Here is a 16,612-nt window from a genome sequence, read left to right as displayed (position 1 = left end):
TGTTCTATTTAGTTTTGCGTTCTCTTTATTAAGGAAATTGTGATCATTTTAATTTTTCTAGAAAATTATCTACTTATTAACACCATGGGCTGTAGAGTCAGGCTGCTTTGACCATACCCTAGCTCCACCAATTACCCCTTTTTTCTTTGTGATAGACTTTGTTTTTCGTTCCAGTTTTGTTTTGGATTTTCAGAAAAATTAAGAATTCCCATGTACCTGGCGCCCAGTTTCCCCTGTTATTAATAATCTTACATTAGTATTGGACATTTGTGACAATTAATGAACCAACATTGATACATGATTAGTAAAGATCACGGTTCATTTAGATTCCTTTAGTTTTTACCTAAGTCCTTTTTATTTTAATTAAAAAATTTTTTCCATTTTAAAGAGAGAGTGTGAGTGGGGGCAAGGGGGAGAGAGAGAGAGAGAGAGAGAGAGAGAGAGAGAGAGAGAATCTTAAGCAGGCTCCTGGATCATCTGTTATATTTTCTGCCCCAGTCTTAGAATCAGCCATTTCTCCAAGGACCCCTGGTTCCTTTCACGGGAGAATGGAATTAAAAACCAAAATCTGGGCCCTTGGCATGTTTGTTGCTACTGGGGTGTTGTTTCTTTTTTGGTTTTCTTTTAATTTGATATCTGCCCTCAGCTACGGCGACTATATTATTTTCACAGCAAGAAATTCCCAACAATTCGGTGCCCTCTTCTAGAAAACCGAAGAAGGTGGAATCCTTTCTCGCACTTCTGGGCTGCCTCTTCCCATCTCTGCAGTGGCGTGGAGAAGGCCTTTGGCTTCCTTAGACCTAGGGGCTGGTCCTCAACACGATGGCCCTGTTCCCTCAGTGTTTCACGTTAGTGCGATCAGTTCTAAAAACACTTCATGCCACCCCTCAGGGTCTAAATTTAAGCTGAAAATCCAAATGCTTGTGTTTTTACCGGTGGAAATGACTTTATTGAGGTGGAAATGGAATGTACGGCGCCCTTCTAAGCAAAGCTAAGTTTTGCTACGTGCAGGCAGGGACGGCCCCCACAATCTTCTCCTCTGTCCGGCTGTGGTTATATTTCTCTTAACATAATGTACAAGAGTTATTAAAACAGCTTTGCAGAAGAGAGAGTATGCAAATATTCTGATTCAGTTTTTTCCCATGACTTTGATTATGTCTCCTATTTCTTTTCTAATATTTTTATGTGTGTTTTCTCTCTGTTTTTCATGGTTAGAATTGCCAGAGATTTGTCTGTTTCCTCAGCTATTTTATTTTATTTTTTTTTTAATTTTTTTTTTCAACGTTTATTCATTTTTGGGACAGAGAGACACAGAGCATGAACGGGGGAGGGGCAGAGAGAGAGGGAGACACAGAATCGGAAACAGCTCCAGGCTCTGAGCCATCAGCCCAGGGCCTGACGTGGGGCTCGAACTCACGGACCGCGAGATCGTGACCTGGCTGAAGTCGGACGCTTAACCGACTGCGCCACCCAGGTGCCCCACCTCAGCTATTTTAAAAGAAGCCACTAGTGATTATGATGATCAAGTTTCCCATTTGGCTTTCTGTTGCAGTAATTTCTGATTTTATCCTGGAGAGGAGATGTGAATAGATCAGGCTTTCCTTTTAGGCCATTGTTCTTTCTCTCAACTTCTTGAATTGAATGCTTAATTATTTCATTTGGAGTCTTCATTGTTTTCTAGTAAATGCACTATAAGGCGTTACATTTTTTGAAATGTTACTTCGAGCACATCTCAATAACTTTGAATTGTAGTGCCTCGATTTTGGTCAGTTTCTAAATATTCCATCATTTTTATTTTCTTTTTGACATGTGTTATCCAGAAGAAAATGCGTAAATGCCCAAAGTTTTAGAATTTTTAATTTCTAGTTTAATTGAATTATAATGACAAAAAGTGGCATTTATGATTTCTCCCTTAGGAACTGGATTTCTTCATGATAGTATTACTACATGTATATATTATGGCATGCGTGTATACACATATATATATACAACCATTCTGGAATGCTAAATGATTTTGAATAGAGTGACTATTTTCTGTTTGTTGGGCATGCATTTCTACGTATGTTTCTAAATTAGGATTGTTCATTATGATTTTCAAATCCTCATGTCATTTATCTGTCAATTTCTAAGAGAATTGTGCCAAATTATCTCACTACTATTTTCATTAATATTGTTTTGGTTTTTCGAACCATTTTTGCATTACACGGTTCAAACCATTAAAATTTATAACTATTTTATCTTCTTAGGAGACTGCTCTTGATCAAGATCAAGCATCCCGTTTTGTTCCATTTAATATTTTCCTTCATGATTTGCATTTGGTTTAATATTGCCCCTCCAGCTTTCTTTTGTTAAGCTTGTACTGAGTGTATAATTCATAGAGAAAAAAACGAACATCATGTTAAGCATTACCTCAGAAGAATAAGTAGATTTGGGGTTTTAAGTCCCATTTTTCTAGCATGGGAAGAGCGAGCCCAAATGTCCATCGACTGATGAATGGATAAAGAAGATGTGGAATCCAGGCGCTTGGATGGCTCAGTCGGTTGAGCGTCTGACTTCCGCTCGGGTCACGATCTAGCGGTTCGTGGATTTGAGCCCCGCATCGGGCTCTGTGCTGACAGCTGAGAGCCTGGAGCCTGCTTCGGATTCTGTCTCCTCCTCTCTCTGCCCCTCCCATGCTCATGCTCTGTTTCTGTCTGTCAATAATAAATAAATGTTAAAAAAAAAGAATTATTAAAAAAAAGAATTATAAAAAAAGATGTGGTATATATATATATATATATATATATATATATATATGATGGACTATTACTCAGCGATTGAAAAGAATGAAATCTTGCCATTTGCAGCAACGTGGATGGAACTGGAGGGTATTATGCTAAGCAAAATAAGTCAGAGAAAAACAACTATCATATGATTTCACTCATATGTGGAATTTAAGATACAAAACAGATGAACATAGGGGAAGGGAAGGAAAAATAATGTAAAAACAGAGAGGGAGACAAACCATAAGAGACCCTTAAATACAGAGAACAAACTGAGGGTTGCTGGAGGGCTATTGGGTAGGGGGATGGGCTGAAGGGTTGGGGGCATTAAGGAGGGCACTTGTCAGGATGAGCACTGGGTGTTATATGTAAGTGACGAATCATTAAATTCTGTTCCTGAAATTGTTATGACACTATATGTTAACTAAGTTGGATTTAATAATAAAAAAAAAAAAGACAGTCCCATTTTTCCAAGCATGTTCCTAGTTATTATCTTTTTTTCTGCTATGGGATCCTTTTTCCCTTATATTCTCTAATTAGTGATTATATTTATATAGTAAAGCCTATTTATTTTTGTATATTAATTGTGTAGCCAGCCACCTCATTAGGTCATATTTTAAATGAAGGTTTTTTTTAATGTTTATTTATTTTTGAGAGAGAGAGAGAGAGAGAGAGAGAGAGAGAGAGAGAATGAGCAGGAGAAGGGCAGAGAGAGGGAGACACAGAATCCCAAGCAGGCTCTAGGCTCTGAGCTGTCCGCACAGAGCCCATGTGGGGCTTGAACCCACCAACTGGGAGATCATGACCTGCGCTGAAGTCGGACGCTCAACCCACGGAGCCAGCCAGGCGCCCCCAGTAATGGTTTTCAGTTTATCCATTTGGGTAGGTACTCTATCAGTCATAGCATCTAAGGTCATGATAATTTGCCCTCTTCTGTTTATTGTTTATATTTCTTATTTAGTTCCCTCACCCATTTGTGTTGGCTAACACTTGTAGCACGATGATAAATGAGAACAGCGAGAGTGGCATCCTTGCTTTTTGCTCCTTTTTTGGAACAAATGTGAGGTGCTGTCCTTGTCAGAGTTAACCAAGTAGGTGCTCCGGTCAGAGGTACGTTTTCTTGCAAATAACAGAAAACTTGAGTCATAAAGACGCACGTGAAACGTTCCTTTTCCTCGGATAACAAGAAGGCTGCGGATGGAGGGTTCGTTCATTCTGTGGCTCAGCCCGTGGCCTGTCGTCCGGGAGGCTCTTAGTTTCTCCCTCGTGGCTGCAAGGAGACCGCGGCAGCTTTGGGAACACAGGAAGAGCCAGCGCACCCGTGTTGGTTCTGTAGCCGAAACACGCTTTCCCAACGGCCCCCGAGCGGACATCCCTTGGGCAAGGGAGGCCGGGAAGCTGGGGAACAGAAATACGATAATGGACTTCCTACAATTTTTACTTTTTTTACTTTTTTTAATGTTCACTTATTTATTTTGAAAGAGAGAGAGAGGGAGAGCACAAGTGGAGAAGGGGCAGAGAGAGAGGGAGAGAGAGAATCCCAAGCAGACTCCATGCTGTCAGCGCAGAGCCCAAAGCGGGGCTCGAACTCGCGAACCGTGAGATTACGACCTGAGCTAAAATCAAGAATCAGATGCTTAACGGACTGAGCCACCCAGGCACCCCACCTGCAATTTTTACTTTTTATCTATTTTGATGCTATATTGCTTGGTGTATAAAGATGAATTAAATATGCATTTCCATTATGAATTTTATATCTTAGCATTATAATGCTTCCCCCTCTACATCCGAGCATGTCTAATATTCTTATTGCAAACCCCGCTTTCTTTTCATTTGTGACTGCCTGGTACATCACTGGCCATTGTTCTACTTTCAACGTTTGTCCCTAAGAGCAAATAGATGACTTTAGTTTTTGATGTCATTTTCACTGATTTTTGTAATACCTATATTTCATTTCAACTTTGTAATTCTATGTAGTAATTTTTGTTTTCTTGGTGTGTGTGTGTGTGTGTGTGTGTGCTCTCTCTTTCACTATAAATTTTGGCTTGTTTTCGATTGCTTATTGCCCCGGGAGGCATATGGAAGATACATAGACTGTTTAAATTTCCAACTAATGGGCTACCTTTACAACTTTAAACAATATTCTTAGATCTTTCTCCACTTATCAATTTAGGAAATTAAACATGAGGAAATTAAGACCCTTACATTGCTTTTTCTTGCTTCAGTCTTTTTTTCCCTAGCTTTCATTGGTATATTCTGGTGTATTTAACTGGTATGTGCATATTTTTTATTCTAATTTATTATGTTTTTATTTTTGCACAAAACACTTACAGCCTCTGGAATAACAAGTTTTGTTAAATTATTAAACTTTTTCATGAAAAATTTTAAGATGTTTTCATGTAAATTTCCATTCTGTCCTGAATAACATAATCGCCATAGTTCTTTACCTTTATTTATGTGGATGCAGGGTTCATCTCTAATCTTTTAGAACAGTGTCTCTTCTATTTTATATCATCTCTGAGCTCCTTAGTTTGCTTCATTAAGACTTTTCTGATTCACATACAGGAGCAATGTATGTTTTTAGTCCCTTGCACACTTGTGAATGTCTTTGTGTTGTCATAGCATATGATTGACAGTTTGGCTGCACATAGAATCTTGAGTCATTTTCTTTTTCCTCAAAATCTATAAAGGTTGCTCCACTGTCTGTTGGCGTCGAAAATTGCCAAGCTGAACTCTGTGTGAGGCCAGCTTAATTCCAGCCATTCGAAGAGACGCGTCCTATCTTCTTAGCTGCGTGCAGTGGTCTTTATTTCTGAAGTTCAATAAATTTGCCAGGCTGTATCTTCCTGTTTTGATCATTGTTTATTTGTGGAATTTGGTGAGCCTGTTTGATGGGGAGTATGATGGTTAATTTTATGTGTCAACTTGTCTGGTCTAAGGATGCCCAGATAGCTGGTAAAACACCCTGTCTGGATGTGTATGTGTGTGAGGTTTATTTCTGGGTGAGATTAGCATTTAAATCTGTTGACTGGCAAAGAAGATTGCCCTTACCAATCCCAGTGGGCACCACTCCATCTGTTGAGGACCGAAGAGAACAAAAAAAGTGGAATATGGGTAAATTTGCTCACCACTTACTTTTGCCTTTGGACACCATGCTCTTAGTTTGGGGGCCTTCAGACTCAGACTGGGACTTACACCATCGGCCTCCTGATTCTCAGGCCTTTGGGTCAGACCGAATGACACCACCAGCTTTCCTGGTTGTCCAGCTCGCAGACAGCAGATCATGGGACTTCTCAGCCTCTGTAACCACATGGGTCAATCCCTATGATAACTTTCACATATATCGCTATATATCATATTGGCTCTGTTTCTCTGGAGAGCCTAATGCAGGCAGATTCAGGTTTTCCACTTCAGGAAGTTTTTCTTTTTCATTATCTTTGAATATACTTTCTGCTTTTTTTTCTGTGCTCTCTGTTTTAGGACATTGGTTATTTGAATACGGATCTCTGCTGCCTCCCCTCCACATCTATCATCATGCTTCTTACCTTTTCAGTGCCTTTTCTTTCCATGTTCTGTTCAGCTTTCTGAAACCTCTTCTCTGTATCTCCGACTCCGTTTTCTACAAAACCACATTCTCTTCTCCTTATTTGTCATGGATTGGTTAGTTCTGCATTCAGATTTATTTTACCCTCAATTTCTAATTTTCCCTGCTCTCTTTTTATATTATTTTTGTGTTTCTTTACCTCACTGTTGATCTTGAGTTTCATGAGGATCCTGTCTTAAATAATCTCCTTGAGAATGTTTATATTTCTGACGATGCTATCATGTAAGCTGAGACCCATTGGATAAGAAGGCATCCTCCAGGTGAAAGATAGAGGCTTTGGAGTCATAACATGGGCACAAGTAAGGGCACAAGTGGAAAAAAGCCGGGAACATTTATGGAGCATAGAGATAGAAGTGACAGTTGCTTATATAACTGGAAAATGGTGAGTGAGGGAAAGGGCAGCACAATTTGGGGCTTGAGAGGTAAGCAGGAGACAGATTGTGCAGGAACTTACAGCCCACATTAAGGAGTTACGCTTTGTTTCTAAGTCTAACGAAAACCACTGAATGGTTTTAAGCAAGGGACATTTGTAAAATGTACATTTGTAAAAATTTAGTCTGGCTGAACATTGAGGATGGATAGGAGAGGGAAGTGACAAAATGGTGGTACCGGCCGGGATACAGACCCTGGTGAGGGATTATGGTGGCTTGGACTAGAGGGACAAGAGAGGAACCGGAGGAAAGTGGATGGATTCGGAAGATATTTCAGTGGTAGCATCAGTAGGACTTAGGAATGGATTAATGGGGAGTAAAGAGTGGAAGTGAATGTGAGAAGAAATGTAGAAACAGATTTTAGAAGACATTGAAGAGAAGCAGACAGTTGCATCCTGATAGAGTAGATATTGGGGAATATTTGAGTGGAAGAACAATCTCTGAGCACCATGTAGTGAAGATTAATGTCAACGATGTTCAGATGGAAGATGAAAAAGGAAAAAGAGTAACCAAACTCTACATTGGAAAGGTAGCAACAAGGATATCAAGGAAGGAACAAATAGAATAGACTCAGAGGAAGGTGTTTTAGAACTGGGCTCCAAATCAGATGTAGACAAGCTAAAAAGCACGGTCAGTGATGTTATAATAAACCGAAACGGAGAAACTAAGAAATAAGAAAAGGGAAAGACGGAGGTTGGATGGGGGATTGTATAATCTGTTTAGTTGAAAACATTTTCAACTCTCGATGCCAATAGCGTGCACGGTTTACCAAAAGTTAAATTTAATGACGTAGTTTTTACTTTCCACGAGCAAAACGCTAGATGCATAATAAAATCCTGCAAAGTTGCTCCTTAAAGTTCTTGTGCTCATGACCTTCTCCATTCGGGGCTCTCGCCTCCCAGTCCTTCCTGCTTAACAAGGAACAGGGATCTTTGGTCTTACACTAAGTGTTTTTAGGTCACGTTTATCAAAAATGTATACCCAGTACTGGCTAAACGGCCTGTCCTATATTCAAGTCCCTCCAAAGTCAATAAACGTGTTGTCTAAGTCTGCTTATGTTCAATGTTTCTTTCCTTTACCTCCATTGCTTCCTCAAATTCAAGCAGCTGTGTTGTTATGTGGAGGAAGATAACAAAGTCACCATCACATCTGCAAAACCAGATGGTAAAGTCTTTTACCTTGGTGGTAGCTAGTTGAAGAGAGTTGCCGTGTGTGTTCCTTGTGGTTGGTTGTTACCCTAAGCTGCTTCCGGGAAGGGAACCACCTCAGGGTCCTTGTAGCTCCCTCTTGTTTCCCGGCTCCCCTTCTGGTTATCACAAAGGTCCCACTGCTCTCACTCTAAGAATCTTCCAGGTTCTGCTTCTTGATTCCCCTGTCTCTGTTCCCTCACCCCCCACCCCACGTGTTTTGGATATTTGGGCCTTCTTTTTTCCTGGGCCAGCCCTGGCCTCAGAAACAGACTCGAGTAGTCCCTCCCTCTCCCACACTTCAGAAGTCCTGCTTGTACCGAGTTCCAGGCTCCCACTTGCCTAGAGGTGAAGCGGGATCAGGAATAATGCAGGATAGACAGTCCTAAGGGAACAGCCACACGCACACATTCCAGAGTTCTTGTGTGAGTCTCATTTTTGGTACTGATCATGGCCTATTGAGTTGAAAGAGTTTTTACAGGTGTTTGAAAGCACATCCTAACATCCAGCTCTAGGTGTCCTGATTTGAAATCATAGTTAGAAATATGCAAGTGAGTCTGGGCCTCTTGGTGATGTAGCCTGATGAATTAATTAGCAAGGGCATGGTCTGCTCTGATACGGGTATATTGCATCAAAGACTCCAGTCCCACAAGAGAAATTGCTGTCAGCAATATGATTGTCTGAACGAGTGAAAGCTCATGATAAAATGCCCAATGAAACAAAATATAGCCTTCCCTCGATTTATATCATTGTTGCATTTTTGGACAATTCAATGCACATAGAAACCATGCAAAAAGTATTTTGTGCTGTTATGTTGAGCGGAGTTAAGTTCTAGGATTGGATGATGATAATGTGCAATGGGACATTTCAAAGTTATACTGAAGGTAAGATAATGCTTTGCTGTGTCGGACTCTCCCATTCATTGCAGAGTATGAACCAAATACCTGCCAGTGGTGCCCATCAGTCACTGTAACAACCAAAAATTACCCCTGCAAATTTCGAAAATTCCCCCTGTGGGCGGTACAGCCCCCTTGAGAACCACCAATTGAGGGGTGCCTGGATGGTTCAGGTGATTAAGTGTCTGACTCTTGGTTTCGGCTCAGGTCATGATCTTGCGGTTGGGAGTTCTAGCCCCACATCAGACTCCGTGCTGACAGTCTGCTTGGGATTCTCTCTGTCTCTGCCCCCCCCCCCAACCCCCGCTCAGGCTCTCTCTCTCTCTCTCTCTCTGTCTCTCAAAGTAAATAAACTTAAAAAAAAACTGTTTGAATAAACTGAGTTTGCTTTTAGGATTCCTTTATTAGGCCCCAGGATGGATGAACATCAAATGAGTTAATACTTATAAAGAGTTTAGGGCAATGCTTGGCATGCTGTAAGCTCTGTATATATATTTATTATACACATAAATAAATACAGTCAGTGACAATCAAAAATGCCCACTTCTTTTTTTTTAAGTTTATGAGGGCTGAGCTTAGGTGACCTGATGATCTCCTGTTAATGACATGAAATATACACAACTTAAGGTGGATCATCCTTTGTGTAAAAAGGCAGGAGGAATAATCTATGTATTTGATCTATACATTTACTTTTATAAACAAGGATACATGAGAAAGTAGGAACATTGTTTCCCCCTGGGGTGCGGAACTGGATGACCAAGGAAGACTTTTCATTATATATACACTTGGAAATATTTGTGTTTTTCACAAAGAGAAGGAAATGCTTCATTCAAAATAAATAATAAATACATATTTTTAAATGTTTAACTATTTAATCTAACATATAACAAGATTCCGTGTAGTAATGAGATATAAATTAGGGCTTACCATATATGACTGTATTGTTTACTGTATTATCTTTATAGCCAAACCAACTTTTAAAAAATATTTATTTTCGATGTGGGGGGAGGGGCAGAGAGAAAAAGAGAATCCCAAGCAGGCTCCACAAAGCGTAGAGCCCGACACGGGGCCAGAACTAACGAACCAGGAGATCATGACCTGAGCAGAAATCAAGAGTGGGACGCTTAACCAGCTAAGCCACCCAGGCACCCCACAAACCAACTTTTTATAGTTTTTCTTTTCTTACTTGGTTCTCCACTTTCTTTCTTTTTTTTTTTTTTTTAGTGTTTATTTATTTTTGAGAGAGAGAGAGAGACAGAGCATGAGCAAGGGAGGGGCAGAGAGAGAGGGAGACACAGAATCTGAAACAGGCTCCAGGCTCTGAACTGTCAGCATGTAGCCTCACGTGGGACTCGGGCCCACGAACCATGAGATTGTGACCTGAGCTGAAGTCGGACACTTAACCCACTGAGCCACCCAGGCGCCCCATCCACTTTCTATTATTACAGTCAATGTCAACAATCTCCCCTGACACCATATAATTAAATTTTCATTAAACTAGAAATACATTGATCTCATTGTCATTGGAGCCCAAGTCACTCCTCCAATCCCTAGGTGCCTGGGACCTTGGAGGCTTGTAGCCACTGAAGATTCTGCATACGAATCTTAGCTCACTGGACCCTCTCAGACAGTAGGACCATGGGCATCATGCTGCCAGGAGGTGGGAGAGCCAAGGCTGGCAGGACATCAGGGAAGTGGAAGGCATAGCAAACAACGACAAACGTCTCTGAGAATTTCAGAGCCGTGAACTCTCAAGTTTGGAAGGAAGCTTTGGAGACTGCCCTCCTCCCCCACCCTTCCCCTCCTCTTTTCTTCCGTCTCCACCCTCTCTCCTGCCTCCCTCCTTCCTTCTTTAACAGATGGTGGGACAGAGAACTTCTTTCTCTGAGGTTACCCAGGGAGGGACTGGCTGAATTGGAATTCAACCCCCCGTCTTCCCTCTCATGAAAAGGATGCAGGCATAAGAACCTATTTCCCTGTCTTCTCAACCTTTCGCCGAACCTGGTTTTTCCCCTTCCGGTGTGGATGGTGAGGACAGAAGTTCCGGTGAAGAAGTTTCGCAGGGAGCCTTCCCCGTCCCGCATCAAAGTTGAATAAACCCTTGGGTGGCATCTAAAGGATCATAATTCTCAAGCTGAGGTGAAAACCCTTATTTGCATGGTCAGGGTCCTTGCAACAAAGAGTCAAACTGAAACTGAGATCCTTGCACCAAATTCATCACAGATATGAGAGGACAATTCGTTTCCCTTTCTGGGGGGGGGGGGGGGAGGCGGGGAGCCAGGACATCAGAAATTATCCCTCCTTACCTGAGGCTTTTGTTTTGTCTCTTTCCTTTCTCCACAAAGAGCATAAGATGATTAAAAAGATTCCCATATCTATTTTCAAATTATGTCAGAAAAGTAGATTAAAGGTTTGGTGCTCAGGAAAACGGGGATAAATATTCAAACATAAATTATGGCAGTATTAATAATTGCACATTTGTGCTAAGTAACTAGAAAATTATTTGAGCATTAATTCCATTTACATATGTTCATTCAGATTTGTATCCCTGAAGCATGCAAGTATTTGGGGTTTGAAACATTTAATCACTTAGTAAGCAGCCCTCAATGGGATTGCCATTTATTTATTGTCTTTATTGATTTTCTCGCACAGGAGGAAAAAGCTTGCGGTGAATAGAAGCTGGCTGTTGAAAGGAAAGAACTCTATCTTTTCTAGCGCAGAACAAAAGCTCCTGGTTTGTTGGTTTTTTTTGTTTTTGGTTTTGTTTTTTTTTAAAGAGCAACCTGTTTTCTTCGGATCATCCCAGCTCAGGGCCAGAGTGAGGCTTCATTCATTCATTAGAAACTCTTCTCCCCGCAGTATGGCACGTTTTTGTTTCTAGACAGAAACATCGAGTAGCGTTTGGTTTTGTGGCCAGGATGAACGTTCAGACTAAATTCTTATCTGGGCCGGGATGGATGCTCCAGGCTCCCAGAAATACATTTCTTATTTGGTACATGGGACCACGCCGGGGTACCTGGAAAAACCGAGAACTTAGTTCATCGGTCTAGACGGATCATCTTCCTTAACCAGTCTTCGAAGAAATGTCCTCGCTGCCTTCGTTGTGAGGGTTTCATTAACAAGAGGACCCGAGGGAAGCCTGGGTGGCTCAGTCGGGTGAGCGTCCGACTTCGGCTCAGGTCATGATCTCACAGTTCGTGAGTTCGAGCCCCGCGTCGGGCTCTGTGCCGACAGCCCGGAGCTTGGAGCCTGCTTCGGATTCTGTGTCTCCCTCTCTCTCTGCCCCTCCCCTGCTCACGCTCTGTCTCTCTCTCAAAAATAAATAAACAACAGCAACAGCAAGAGGGCCTGAGGTAAGCACAGAAGTCCCAATAGCAGGAAAGACCCTGAGGTCTGAGAACACTCAGGAGGATCGGGGGTTCCTCAAAACCTGACTCAAACCAGCTTAAGCGAAAAGAAGATGTACAAGTTCAAGGACGATTCCTCAGGGAGGTGGAACACAGCTAACCACCCCACGAACGTCAGCTATGCCACGTGACTTCCTTCCGTGAGGACAATATGGAAAGACGCAGGAAAGTTATTATACGGTGGGGGGACTTGGGAACGCGGGTGACCAGGGTGAGCACTGAGGACGAAAATGCCCCGGACATTCAGAGGCTGGGCCGGCTCTCACAGCTGGACCGGGTCAGCCTCTGATGAGACGCGAACCATCTCACAGAATATCAAACCCAAAGTTATCCTGAGACCGTGATAAGAGGAGACAAAGGCCACTCTGTACCTTTGTCGAAGCACGGACAAAAACGAGGTCACTATGCCACCCACAGAAGGGCAAACGCTCCCTCTCCCAGCCACGAAGGAGCGACTGCGCCTCTTTACCAAGCACAGCTCTCTCTCCCGCTATAGCCTCGCCTGCCCACCGACAAGATGTAGATAAGGACATCTGTCTATGTGCGGCTAGATAAATATAGACAAGGATCAACACGCCTCTGGCTAGAGATTTACTGTGTCTGTCTTTGGAAGAGGAGAAGGAAAACCATAAAAAGAAAGAGCTGCTTCAAAACCCAGTCTGAGGGAGTAGATGTGACGTGTTGCGGTTGGGGCCCGGGATCAGCCTGGTCTGCAGCCGTGCTCAGACAATGCTGTTTTGTGCGGGTTTTTCAACGGTGCCGCGCAGACCTACCGGAGGAGAGGTCAGACTCCGTGAGGAACGTCCACTTAGAGGGAAGCAGCACTGTCCATCGCACACCTTCCTGACTTTGTGTTTCGTCGCAGAGAGGCCCATCCGTTCAGTAATTCTAGTGACTCGAGCCAGACAACGTAATTATGTCTTATTTTCAAAGTATACATCTGTGATCTTTTACGCGGTATCAGTTTTTCAATAGAGTTTGACTGTGGGGGGCGGAGTAGGGGAGAACTTGTGTTAGTCTCCTTTTCCCGTAGATAAGATTTATTGAGATACCGATCGTAAAATTGCCCCGCTTTCTGCTTTCTGACAGCGATCTAAAGGAAACTCCTGATTCCTTAGACCCACCCGCAAATCCCCCAACCAAATCTCCAAAACCTGGCATAGGTTCTTTCTAACCCCCTCTTGCTGAGATGCCCGCAGCTCCCCCGCTGTACATGTGCACCCCCACTGGAGGGGGAGGGATGGATTCAGCTCCTTTAGCTGTAGGGGTGTTCTTGGTGGTCTCCGATGAGGGACATTCACAACATCGTCAGGGATACATCCTGGACCCTTGGTATCACGCCATGAGGCTAGTGCTTAACCTCTATGATCTTCCTCCCGAAGCCCATGACCGAAGAACCACAAGAAAAGGGCCAGACAGACGAAAACCGAGGGCCGTATTACAAAAGTACCTGACCAGTACTCCTCAACGCTGTCAAGGCCAATAAGAGCTAGGGGAGTCCGTGAAAGTGTCACAGCCCAGAGAGGTCTAAGGAGACCTGATGGCTAATGTAATGGGACATCCCAGATGGGGTCCTGGAACCGAAGAAGGACATTAGGGGCAGGCTAGTGAAACTGGAAAAGAGAATGGAGTTAACAACGGCCGCAAACATTTTAAGAGATAGAGTTGGCTTGAGAGCACAGTTAAATGATAATGTTATGTCTCTCCATCTCCTGGTTCCTGGGTTGGCCATTTCTCAGTAGACTTGTCTTACACGGAACAACGAGACCCCTGCAGCTCAGGCCCACGTGGTCCTATCAGCTTAAGAACCCAGGAATAGGTTCTCCAGTGCTCTGAGTGGCCCTCTGGTTCATGTGTTCCTTCCCCGACTAGGACGCGGCACTCAAACCCCATAGACCCAGAAATTAGGGATGGAGGGAGAGCTGGTTTCTCAGAAGAAGGGATGTGTGCAAATGCCTGTATCCCACAGACTAACCCTACCTTCTGACTCAGCAAGAGCGCTTTGACCGGCATCTCATATGACACACCCATCCCCAGCCCACTAAGGACAGGGCCACGAAGCACAGTTCACGTGGCCTTGGGAAGGCCACGTGAGCGCCGCCCCTGCTCCCATTCCCTTGTTTGTGAAATGGGAGCATATCTAACCACATGCAACCAATGGAAAGATGGAGTGAGATGCCACGCGTCCAAGTGCGTAGGACACGGTAGCGTTCAGTGAACGTTAGTTCAATCCGAGCCTTTCTTGTCCTAAGAATTAACACGACTAATTCTTCCTCTGCACGAAGACTTAGGCAATTATCGTCAGGAGGCCATGCCAGCGCATTTATAGAACTACATTTCTGCCGTGAGTAACAATGAAGACGCTTGCGTGGCTATTAACCTGTGTAAATTTTAGAATTTTTTAAAATAGGAAGTTATATAGGTCACTCAGTTGTACCTGTGGCTAATGGCAACATTAGCTATCAATTTCTCATTGTTGGCTAATTTATCTTCAAAGACTGAAGAATGCAATTTGCGTAATTACTACCTGTATGCCGTATTTCATTTATGGCATCTATGAGTCATGAATCTTCTTTCTATAACCGAAAACATTGAATGCAATTAATTCAAGAGGTCTGCCACATAATGTAGTAGAGCCAAACTTAATGCAAATTGCAGAAATGTGTGTTGTATTTTATGATTGCGTCCTGGAATTCTCACACGGAATATGACGTCTCCTAGTAACCCTGGTTGAGGGGGTGGGCAGGGAATGGAGAATTGTCTCCCTCTTTCTTCGTGTTAACGAAGGCTTCATTAATTTTTTTTTTCTTAAGCTGGAGCTATAAACCCTTGAAATATCTTTGCAATGCGTTTCTCAATGTTTTTGAACTACTGAATTATATAAACACACCTTGCTTCTATTTGATTTTGATTGCTTTCTTGGCCCACTTTCCCTGCAAGCATTTGGTATGATTGAATAATTTTTAGTTGCGTTTTCTCGCCATGCCCATGCTAATCTACTAACGGTTGGTTATTGAGGCACCATTACAATCTACTGTCTTTATCTTTCGCTGGATTTGTAAAGGGGTATTTTATTGCCTGTCATTACCATTCACAGTAGCTTCTGCGCACTGTCATTCTCCCAGCCTAACACGAATTCCAGCCTGCCACTCGCAGGGCCCTCTGTTCTTGGAGAGAGAATCTCGGCACCTTCCCCAAGAGCCGCATCGTTATTCCTCCAGCAGCTCAGCTTTTTGGCACCCTTTTGATTTTTTTCATTTTAGATGAGTTGTTAAAGTTTCAATATGAGAGATAATGCCATTTAAGACGAGGATAAACTCCTTGATGCCTGTAATGATTTCATTTGCACAGTATGTTTCCAAGCCTTTGCCTAGACTGCGGCACGGCCAATCATGTCGCATCCTGCGTGAGGGCCACTGTTGTGGCATCGTGGACATCCTCTAGTAACAGGATCAGGATGCTGAGGGACCAAATCTGCCTCGTTGGCGGTTAAAGAAGGTGACAGTGTCCTTTTGCAAAGCACGAACTGAAATCTTTCCACACACAATGTCTTCACTTGGGTCTTCATGGTGGAATATGTCTTTGTGTCATACTTGGACACAACTAAATGGGTGAGCCTGGCCACCAGATTCAGGTAGCACACCTGTCTGGGCCTCAGTCGGATGGGCTTTACTGCCCCAAAGACACAGGCAGAGACCTCACATTCAGATGAGTTCCCCCAACATTTGTTGACCACCTCCCGGGAGCCAACTGCCAACCACAGAGTTGGCCGTGGCACAGAAGTAAAAGAGTAAGGCACTGACATCCTCATCTATTCGCTTAGAGGTCAGTCATTTCGGTCCTCATCCGTTCACTTTTTCGCTCAAGAAGCTTCTGTTGGGTGTTGACGATAGGTCAAGCGTTGGGCTGGGTGTCACGGATACGGTGTCACACAAGGCCCCCCAGGTATCGCCCCTGCCCTCATGGTGGTAATAATCTAGCTCTATTTCCAGATTAGGAAAAGACATAGTGACAACTTGTTTGATTCATAGCAATAACCATGGAGCGGGCATGCAATGTTAAAGACTAACGTGCTAGGGAAAAATCAAAATGGCTCCCTCATATCTCTGATAGCCTGGTGACCATGAGACCATTCCTGCTGCATCAGTGTCTCTCCCTCATCCACAGAATGTACCTGGCTTTCTTTTTGCATCTCATCAAGTGGGGAAAGTGTTGAAGTCCTATTTTGCTGCCATAGCTTAGGAGGGTAACAGCCCGTGGTTGTATTGTGACAAAATATTGCTCACTACGCGAATGGACAGGAGACCAAGCACTTTTCCCAATTG

Source organism: Felis catus, chromosome D2, assembly GCF_018350175.1.
Source record: "Felis catus isolate Fca126 chromosome D2, F.catus_Fca126_mat1.0, whole genome shotgun sequence".
NCBI lineage: Eukaryota > Metazoa > Chordata > Mammalia > Carnivora > Felidae > Felis > Felis catus.
This window is presented reverse-complemented; position numbering follows the sequence as displayed.